The sequence below is a fragment of the Carlito syrichta genome, unplaced genomic scaffold (assembly GCF_000164805.1).
Source record: "Carlito syrichta isolate Samal-C Ts95f unplaced genomic scaffold, Tarsius_syrichta-2.0.1 Scaffold256706, whole genome shotgun sequence".
Taxonomy (NCBI): Eukaryota; Metazoa; Chordata; class Mammalia; order Primates; family Tarsiidae; genus Carlito; species Carlito syrichta.
In genome coordinates this window covers 22,007-29,982 of record NW_007200802.1, presented here as the reverse complement: position 1 = coordinate 29,982, position 7,976 = coordinate 22,007, and the positions used below count along the sequence as shown (strand labels likewise).

Below are 7,976 nucleotides of genomic sequence, written 5' to 3'. Positions count from 1 at the left end.
GTGGATTGTCTGAGCCCGTGGGTTCGAGACCCGCCTGGGCAGCGAGACCTCATCTCTACAATAAATAAAAAAGTCAGCCGGGTGTGATAGTGCGCGCCTGTAATTCTGGCTACTCGGAAGGCTGAGGTGGAAGGATTGCTGGAGCCCAGCAGATGGAGGTTGCGGTAGCCCGGAGTGACCACTGCACTCCAGTGTGGGCGACCGAGTGAGACTCCAACTCAAAAAAAAAAAAAATTGTAGATGAATACAAGTCACGTTTGACTTCTGCATTTACAGGAAGTGCTCAAAGTGGTTACCATCAGTGTCCAGACATTTCTGATTATGAAGAACTCAAAGTAATACAAATGTAACATCTCTTAAAATGTGTATACATTTTTTGGCACGCTGGCATATAGTGATATCTCATTGTGGCTTTAATTGTGTTTCTCTGATGGTTAATTATGTTAATCATCTTTATATTTGTTTCATGCTGTCAGTATACCTTCTTTGGTGAAAAATCTGTCCATTCTTTTGACACATTTTTATTGTTTTTCTTTTCTTTCTTCTTTTTTATTTTTATTTTTTGAGTTGGACTCTCACACTGCTGCCCAGGCTGGAGTGCAGTGTTGACCTGCTGGGCTCTGGCGATCCTTCCATTCCAGCCTTCCGAGTAGCTGGAACTACATGCGGGTGCTACCACGCCAGGCTAATGTTTAAAATTTATTGTAGAGATGAGATTTTGCCAAGTTTCCCAGGCTGGTCTTGAAAAGAGACAAGGTCTCTCCAAGTTGCCTAGGCTGGTCTCAAATCCGTAGGCTCCCAAAGTGCTGGGATTATAGGCTGAGCCACCGAGCCCGTCCTGTTTTTCTTTCTTTTTAAACTGAACAGAGTTTTGAGGGTTTTTAAATAGTTGAGATACAAGCCTAATAGATATGTATTTATACATCTTTTCTCCTAGTCTGTATCAGTTTTTTTTTTTTTCTTTTGGGAATTGTACTTTTGGCTTTCAGTGTCAAATCTAAGGAATTTTAAAGTCAAGTCTAACTTAATATCACAAATATTTTATCCTATATTTTTTTCTATAAGTTTGATAAGTTTTAGTTTTACACTTAGCTCATTTCTATGGCCCATTTTGAGTTAATTTTTTTTTATTTGAGTTGGAGTCTCACTCTATCGCCCAGGCTGGAGTGCAGTGGCACTCTCACGGCCACCGCAGCCTTGACCTGCTGGGCTCAGATGATCCTTCTATCTCAGCCTTCTAAGTAGCTGGAACTACAGGCATGTGCCACCACACCCGGGTAATTTTTTATTTATTAATTGTAGAGACGAGGTCTTGCCATGTTGCCCAGGCTGGTCTCGAACCGGCGGGCTCAGGCAATCCTCTCACCTCTGCCTCCCAAGTGCTGGGATTACTGTACCTGGCTAATTTTTTAAATATATATAAAATAAAGTGTGATTGAAGTTCACTTTTTGTCATGTGGTTGAACAGTTCCAGCAACATTCATTGAAAAGACTGTCCTCCATTGAATTACTTTTGCATCTTTGTTGAAGGCCAATTAACTGTATATATGTGGATCTATTTATGCACTTCTTTATGGTCTGTTCTTTTTTTTGAGTTGGAGTCTTACTTTGTGGTCCAGGCTGGAGTGCAGTGGCGCACTCATGACCACTGCAGCCTCGACCTGCTGGGCTCATGAGATCCTTCTACCTCAGCCTTCCAAGTACCTGGAACTATAGGCATGCACCACCCTCTGGCTAATTTTTTGATTTATTGCAGAGATGAGACTTCACCAAGTTTCCCAGGCTGGTCTCGAACCCTTGGGCTCAGGCAATCCTTTCGCCTCCACCTCCCAAAGTGCTGAGATTACAGACATGAGTCACTGTGCCCAGCTCATTTGATCTTTATGTCTGTCCTGTCAGTAATACACTTTCCTGATGATGGTAGCAGATAGTAAGCCTTGCAATCAGATAATATGACTTCTCCAAGTTTGTCTTTAATTTTCAAAATTGGTTTGGCATCTCTAGTCTCTTTGATTTTCCAAATGAATGAATTAGTTTGTCAATTTCTAAACTGAATTCTGCTGGGATTTTGATTAGTATTGGAAATCTTAATCATTTTGGGGAGGATTGGCATATTAACAATATTGAATCTTCCTATGCATGAACACAGCATCTCTTTTAATTTATATCTTTTTTGATATCTTTCTTAGTGTTTTGTGGTTTTTAACATACAGAGGCTGCACTATTTCATGTTTTATGGTCTGTTCTCTTTTTTGAGTCGGAGTCTTACTTTGTTGCCCAGCCTGGAGTGCAGTGGCATACTCTGTTGTCAATAATACTGTTTAAAATTTTAATTTACGGCTGGGCTCGGTGGCTCAGCCTGTAATCCCGCACCTTGGGAGGTCGAGGTGAGTGGATTGCCTGAGCCCGCGGGTTCGAGACCTGCCTGGGCAACTTGGCGAGACCTCATCTCTACAATAAATCAAAAATCAGCTGGGCGTGGTAGCGCATGCCTGTAGTTTCAGCTACTCAGAAGGCTGAGGTGGAAGGATCGTTGGAGCCCAGCGGGTCCGGCCACTGCACTCCAGCCTGGGCGACAGAGTGAGATTCCAACTCAAAAAAAAAAAAAAAAAAAGCTGGGCTCGGTGGCTCAGCCTGTAATCCTGCACCTTTGGGAGGCTGAGGTGAGTGGATTGCCTGAGCCCGCGGGTTCTAGACCCACCTGGGCAGGTGAGACCTCATCTCTACAATAAATGAAAAAAAAAATTAGCTGGGTGTGGTAACGCGCACCTGTAGTTCCAGCTATTTGGAAGGCTGAGGCGGAAGGATCGCCAGATCCCAGCAGGTCGAGGCTGCAGTGGCCGGGAGCAGCCACTGCACTCTAGTCTGCAGTGACAGAGTGAGACTCCAACTCAAAAAAAATAAAAAATGCATAAATCATACAATACTTAAATAGGCAGATACTAGTTAAAACAAACTATTGCACCAATAGAACATGGGTTTTTGGTAGGAAAAACATTCTTTTGACATTTCACCTTGACTACCTAGAAGAAATACAGATTTATGATTTGTGATGGTTCTACTTACAATTTTCAACTTTATAATGGTATGAAAGTGACAGGCCAGGCATTCAGTAGAAGCTGCACTTCGAGTACTCACACAACCGTTCTGATTTTTCACTTTCAGTGCTCAATAAATTATATGAGATATTCAGCGTTTTATTATGAAATAGGCTTTGTGTTGGATAATTTCACCCAGTTGCAGGCTAATGTAGCAATCTGAGCATGTTTAAGGTAGACTGGGCTAACCTATGATGTTTGGTAGGTTAGGTGGTATTAAATGCATTCTTGACTTACGATATTTTGAACTTAAAATGGGTGTATCCAAACAACCCCATCATAAGTTGCCGTACAGGTATATTCAACAGTGGTAATGTCTGACTACTTTCATTAAATGCTTATTTGAAAAACTAAAACGCATTCCTTACATCAACCTTGTGATGTAGGTCTTTAATTTGTAAAACTACAAAACAAGTACAAAGATTAGCCCTTTTGGATTCATGTAGTGTGGCCCAAATTATTGGTTATGACCTATTCTAAAATATTCATGTACCACCCACTATTAAGGAAGGGCCATGATTCACATAGAGGTTTTCACAAAAAGATGACTCTTTTGATTACAAAGAATAAATACTTATACATTTATAAATAAAAACGTATAAATTCAAACAGAAAAGGTGTTTCAGCAAGAAGTCTCTCCAAATGAGAGGGTCATAAACTACACAATCTACTACATGTGATTAAAATTTTTAAAAATGATAAATTATACCTACTGTGTAAGTGTAATAGAATTAATTTTTAATCTTAAAAGCTTAAATGTGAATACTATTGTCCTTTCTGTTTATGCTTTGGCCGAAAATGGAAGAAAGGATTGCATTTCTAGTGACAGCTTTCTCACATGGTTTCTTGTGATCTCGTGTAGAGTGTAATCTTTTTCTCTAGAGTCCAAAGGCAAAAGTTTCCAATTTGAAATCAGAATTGATCCACTGCTAGCCATAGCTTGACTATTGCCATAAAGCTTTGATGGAAGATTTCCCAAGATGAGGTTGTAAATGGCAGTTCTTGCCATCTTGATCTGTTGAAAAGAGCCAAGGATGTGAACTCTCACATCAACCAAAACTATCAGCGTCTGTGTCACTATGGTGAATTGGGTTTGTCCTCCTTTGCCGGCGATTCCTCCTGTAGCCTTCAACAGATGATCTCTCTTTAGGAATTGCACATGTGTAATTTCGAGACTCTAGGAAGAGGTCGTCCAACCTGGTGAGGGCAAACGCATCCTCCGCCTGAAGCCTGAGAAAAAAGGCTTTCACAAAACCAGCTGCTTTTGTCAGGGCACTCACATCCTTGGTGTCTTTACAAGTCCTGATTTCTACCTTCCTTGATTTCAAGTTAAGGCGAATCTGAAGTCCCAAATGTTTTACAATGGGAGTAAAACATATCTTCGTCTGGTTTTCTTGTAATGGTGTAGATGTGTTAGCTGCGACTGCAATTCTCCTTGTTTCTTCTTTCCCGCTCGGGAGCCTGTTCCCAGAGCCGCCTCTGTGTCCACGTGGCCCACATCCCTGCCCACCTGAGCTGTGGACAGCTGTGCAGCTCGCCACCCTTGCAGGTGACCTGGGTGAAGCCCTCCTCGCCCCTGCACTTGGTGCCTTCATCTGTGCTTCCATCTCCAGGAATCTCATTCTTAGGATTTTCTAGACATCTTTTTGTTATAGCTATCTATTCTAATTCTGTGGTAGCCAGAACATATACTTTGTATAATTTCAGTTCTTCTTTGTAGCATGGACCATAGTGTGGCCTCTCTTTGTGACTATTACATGTGTACTTGAGAACAATGTTTATTCTGCTGTTTTGGAGTATTTTCTTTTTCTTTTTTTTTTTTGAGTTGGAGTCTCACTCTGTCTCCCAGACTGGAGTGCAGTGGCCGCTCCCGGCCAGCGCAGCCTCAACCTGCTGGGCTCCGGCGATCCTTCCGCCTCAGCCTTCCAAGGAGCTGGAACTACAGGCGTGCGCTACCATGCCTGGCTCATTTTGATTTATTGTAGAGATGAGGTCTCGCCAAGTTGCCCAGGTGGGTCCTGAACCCGCAGGCTCAGGCAATCCACTCACCTCAGCCTCCCAAAGGCACAGGATTACATGATGAGCCACTGAACCCGGCTTGGGGTATTTTCTTTTCTTGTATATTGGAATATTTTTGCCTAAGATTAAAATTATTTGGCCCTTCAAAACTTACCAATAAATATCTGAGCTACATTATTCCTCTCTCCCACCTAGGAAAGATGAGGGTTTCTTTAGATTTTATTTATTTATTTATTTATTTATTTTTTGAGTTGGAGTCTCACTCTGTCGCCCAGACTGGAGTGCAGTGGCCGCTCCTGGCCACCACAGTCTCGACCTGCTGGGCTCCTGCGATCCTTCCGCCTCAGCCTTCCAAGTAGCCGGAATTACAGGCATGCGCTACCATGCCCAGCTGATTTTTGATTTATTGTAGAGATGAGGTCTCGCTGCCCAGGCAGGTCTCGAACCCGCGGGCTCAGGCAATCCACTCACCTCAGCCTCCCAAAAGCACGGGATTACAGACTGAGTCACCGAGCCTGGCTAGATTTTATTTATTAATGGTTGCAACTCTACTCCGGTTTTTTAAAACTTTGCTTTGGCACAACTTTGTTAGCTCATATTTTTTTGAACATGTTTCTCTGAAGTATATTTGCCTCTTGTTTTTTTTTAACCTTAAAGACTTCTTCTTTCTTTAGATTACCTTTGTCTTTACTTTTCAGCCTTTCAGCTTTTCTAATTTAAACATTGTTAGGAATGCTTGACCTATACTGGGACATGTATTGGGTTCCTCACAGTTTCATTATTTGCACCTAATATTTTAGTTATCTTGCTATAATTTCCATTAAGGTACTTATTTGAACTGATTGTTTAGGAATGTGTGTGTGTGGTTTTTTTTTTGTTTGCTTGGTTTTTTTTGAGTCAGAGTCTTACTCTGTGGCCCAGGCTGGAGTGTAGTGGCACAGTCACAGCCACAGCAGCCTTGACCTGCTGGGCTCAGGGGATCCATCCGCCTCAGTCTTCCAAGTAGATGGACCCACAGGCACACGCCACCACACTGGGCTAATTATTTTATTTAGTGTAGAGACGAAGTCTCGCCAAGTTGCCCAGGCTGGTCTCGAACCCCTGGACTCAGGCAATCCTCTCACCTCAGCCTCCCAAAGTTCTGGGATTACAGGCTCGAGTCACTGCACCCGGCCTAGAAATGTGATTCTTAATTACCAGGTAGGTAGGGATATTTTTCCCCTTTGTCATTAATTTCTAGCTTAATTACATTGTAGTCATCCTATGTGCCAAGTATTTTAGTCCTCTGATATTTAAGATTTACATTATGGTCCAATGTAGAGTCATCGTGTGCTTGACAAGAATGTACTTTACAGTTTTTGAGTCTAGAAGTATTCATTAAATGAAGCATATTTTTCTGTTGTTGAAATCTTCTGGTCCCTAACAGATTTTTTTTTTTTTTTTTGAGTTGGAGTCTCACTCTGTCACCCAGGCTAGAGTGCAGTGGCCGCTCCCGGCCACTGCAGCCTTGACCTGCTGGGCTCCAGTGATCCTTCCGCTTCACCCTTCCAAACAGCCATAACTACAGGCGCACGCTACCACGCCCGGCTAATTTTTTATTTATTGCAGAGACGGGGTCTCGCCAAGTTGCCCAGGCGGGTCTTGAACCCGCGGGCTCAGGCAGTCCACTTGCCTCAGCCTCCCAAAGTGCTGGGATTACAGGCTGAGCCACCGAGCCCGGGCGCCTCACAGATTTTTAAGTCTGTTCGATCTGTCTATTGCTGAAATGTTAAAGACCTTTCACTTTGGTGATAATTTCTTTCTGTAGATCTAATTTTGCTTTATGGGCGTTGAGACTGTGCTTTACAGTACAGATGGGTATGGAATTATCTTCCTCATGGGCCTTATACCATAATCTAGTGACTCATTTTATTGCTACTAATGCATTTTGCCTTAGAGTCTGTTTTGACTTTGGCTAGTTTCTTGGCTGATATTAATACATAGTTTTCAGTCTTTTTATTTGTCTTTCTGTGTGCTTATGTTTTTCTAGGTGTTTCTTTTAAAAGTCAAATATAGCTGACTTTTTTGCTTGATTTTAAATCCATTCATGACATTTTTGTCTTTCATAGAAGTTTTTAGTCCATTTACACTTATTGTAATTTTTAGTATATTTGGAATAAGTTCTGACTTATTTTGGTTTCCTGTTTATACTTCCCATTTCTATTTTTCTCTCCTTTCTTGACTTTTTTTCATATGATTATATTTTGTCATTCAATTTTTTCCTTCAACTAGTCTGAAAATTATCCTCATTCTATTTGAGGTTACCCTAACAATTTTCAGCATGTAGACTTAAATTGATAATGAGCTTTAGCTCTATTTATGATCTTCCTGGCCTTTATCATGAGTTTAGTTCTAGGTTCTAACCACATGACATAATTTTTTAAAATTTAGGTTCCATCTTACACATTAGACCTTCCATTCGAGATAGTTTTCCTGAATCTTTAGAATTTCCTTTAGTGAAAGCCTGTTGGTGTTAGAGTCTCTCAGGCTTTGTTTGTCTGAAAATACTTTCATTTTATTCTTTTGTTGTTGCTGTAACGTTGTTGAAAAAGTAATTGTGGGTTTTGCAAGTTGAAATTTGCCATTTGATATTGGAATACATTCTTTTTTTTTTTCTTTTTTTTTGAGTCAGCGTCTCACTCTGTTGCCCAGGCTGGAGTGCAGTGGCACGCTCATGGCCACTGCAGCCTTGCTGTGCTCAGGTGATCCTTCCACCTCAGCCCTCCAGGTGGCTGGAACTACAGGTGCATGCTACCACGCCCAGCTTATGTTTTGATTTATTGTAGAGACGAGGTGATATCAAGTTGCCTGGGCTGGTCT

At 41.7% G+C, this 7,976-nt stretch overlaps 1 pseudogene; it reads right to left on the bottom strand.

Moving 5' to 3' along the window:
* Window positions 1–3,879: 3,879 nt before the first annotated feature.
* Window positions 3,880–4,705, bottom strand: LOC103253910 (annotated as a pseudogene).
* Window positions 4,706–7,976: the final 3,271 nt, after the last annotated feature.